Source organism: Hyla sarda, chromosome 1 (assembly GCF_029499605.1).
Source record: "Hyla sarda isolate aHylSar1 chromosome 1, aHylSar1.hap1, whole genome shotgun sequence".
NCBI lineage: Eukaryota > Metazoa > Chordata > Amphibia > Anura > Hylidae > Hyla > Hyla sarda.
The window spans coordinates 176,395,834-176,398,333 of NC_079189.1; the positions used below are offsets into that span (position 1 = coordinate 176,395,834).

At 46.0% G+C, this 2,500-nt stretch overlaps 3 non-coding genes across 3 annotated transcripts; 1 reads left to right on the plus strand and 2 right to left on the minus strand.

Annotated features, from left to right (window-relative positions):
- Positions 1-121: 121 nt before the first annotated feature.
- On the plus strand, positions 122-194 carry TRNAK-CUU (transfer RNA lysine (anticodon CUU)). Its single transcript has one exon. It is a non-coding gene; the product is annotated as a tRNA-Lys (tRNA).
- A 612-nt stretch (positions 195-806) lies between these two features.
- Positions 807-877, minus strand: TRNAG-GCC (transfer RNA glycine (anticodon GCC)). Its single transcript has one exon. It is a non-coding gene; the product is annotated as a tRNA-Gly (tRNA).
- Positions 878-1,728: 851 nt separating this feature from the next.
- TRNAG-GCC (transfer RNA glycine (anticodon GCC)) lies at positions 1,729-1,799 on the minus strand. Its single transcript has one exon. It is a non-coding gene; the product is annotated as a tRNA-Gly (tRNA).
- Positions 1,800-2,500: the final 701 nt, after the last annotated feature.

Sequence of the window (2,500 nt, forward strand, 5' to 3'; positions counted from 1 at the left end):
TTTTTGGCAACCGACTGCTGGTGCTGCTGCTGCTGCTGCTGGCACCCAGGCCTCACCACGGCCTCCTGCCCACAGATACCATGTCCCACTCTGGCGGAGCAAGCTCTCCAGTCAAGCAGTTGCCTGGCTAGCTCAGTCGGTAGAGCATGAGACTCTTAATCTCAGGGTCGTGGGTTTGAGCCCCACGTTGGGCGATAACTGGTAACTTTTCGTTTCTGGCTGTGCTTACCTGCATCACCCCACCAAACAGCTTACAGATACCCTCCCTGAAATAAATAAAACCAAATGCCTCAATGCAACTGAAGCAAAGAAAAATGTTGGAAAGGATAAAGATGATCAGAAGCAAATAAGGCCTCTTCTACACTTAGACCATTTGGAAGGCTACTGATTTTTTCTCACTATTCAGCTGCAGTCCAAAGGAAATTACTGAGCTGTATTCAATCTGGTAGAGTGCTTCTTTCTTTTCTGGCTGTGCTTACCTCTATTAACCCACCAAAGAGCCCACAGATTACCTCCTTGAAAAAAAACTAATACCGAAAAAAACTCAAACTCAGCGATCCAACTTTGAGGAAAATCATTTTGAAGGATAAAGAGGATGGAATCAAAGAATGCAACTGATTGATTCTCACTATTCAGCTGCAGTCCAAAGTAAAACCCTGGACTTTATTCAATCTCCTGGGGTCCTTTTTTATCTCTATAGTAGAAATTCATCAGTAGCTCTACAAAACGTCTCCCTGTAGTCCTAGCCTTAAATAAAGACTAAGACATGGTTTGGAATGGGAGCTGAAGGACTAAAAGAACAGCGCTGCATTGGCCGGGAATCGAACCCGGGCCTCCCGCGTGGCAGGCGAGAATTCTACAACTGAACCACCAATGCTCTGCCATGACATTTAGTTTTTGGCAACCGACTGCTGCTGCTGCTGCTGCTGCTGCTGCTGCTGCTGCTGCTGCTGCTGCTGCTGGCACCCAGGCCTCACCACGGCCTCCTGCCCACAGATACCATGTCCCACTCTGGCGGAGCAAGCTCTCCAGGCAAGCAGTTACCCGGCTAGCTCAGTCGGTAGAGCATGAGACTCTTAATCTCAGGGTTGTGGGTTCGAGCCCCACGTTGGGCGATGACTGGTAACTTTTCGTTTCTGGCTGTGCTTACCTGCATCACCCCACCAAACAGCTCACAGATACCCTCCCTGAAATAAATAAAACCAAATGCCTCAATGCAACTGAAGCAAAGAAAAATGTTGGAAAGGATAAAGATGATCAGAAGGAAAAAAAGGCCACTTCTACACTTAGACTATTCGGAAGGCTACTGATTTTTTCTCACTATTCAGCTGCAGTCCAAAGGAAATTACTGAGCTGTATTCAATCTGGTAGAGTGCTTCTTTCTTTTCTGGCTGTGCTTACCTCTATTAACCCACCAAAGAGCCCACAGATTACCTCCTTGAAAAAAAACTAATACCGAAAAAAACTCATACTCAGCGATCCAACTTTGAGGAAAATCATTTTGAAGGATAAAGAGGATGGAATCAAAGAATGCTACTGATTGATTCTCACTATTCAGCTGCAGTCCAAAGTAAAACCCTAGATTTTATTCAATCTCCTGGGGTCCTTTTTTATCTCTATAGTAGAAATTCATCAGTAGCTCTACAAAACGTCTCCCTGTAGTCCTAGCCTTAAATAAAGACTAAGGCATGGTTTGGAATGGGAGCTGAAGGACTAAAAGAACAGCGCTGCATTGGCCGGGAATCGAACCCAGGCCTCCCGCGTGGCAGGCGAGAATTCTACCACTGAACCACCAATGCTCTGCCATGACATTTAGTTTTTGGCAACCGACTGCTGCTGCTGCTGCAGCTGCTGTTGCTGCTGCTGCTGCTGCTGGCACCCAGGCCTCACCACGGCCTCCTGCCCACAGATACCATGTCCCACTCTGGCGGAGCAAGCTCTCCAGTCAAGCAGTTGCCCGGCTAGCTCAGTCGGTAGAGCATGAGACTCTTAATCTCAGGGTCGTGGGTTCGAGCCCCAGGTTGGGCGATGACTGGTTACTTTTCGTTTCTGGCTGTGCTTACCTGCATCACCCCACCAAACAGCTCACAGATACCCACCCTGAAATAAATAAAACCAAATGCCTCAATGCAACTGAAGCAAAGAAAAATGTTGGAAAGGATAAAGATGATCAGAAGCAAATAAGGCCACTTCTACACTTAGATAATTCGGAAGGCTACTGATTTTTTCTCACTATTCAGCTGCAGTCCAAAGGAAATTACTGAGCTGTATTCAATCTGGAAGAGTGCTTCTTTCTTTTCTGGCTGTGCTTACCTCTATTAACCCACCAAAGAGCCCACAGATTACCTCCTTGAAAAAAAACTAATACCGAAAAAAACTCAAACTCAGCGATCCAACTTTGAGGAAAATCATTTTGAAGGATAAAGAGGATGGAATCAAAGAATGCTACTGATTGATTCTCACTATTGAGCTGCAGTCCAAAGTAAAACCCTGGACTTTA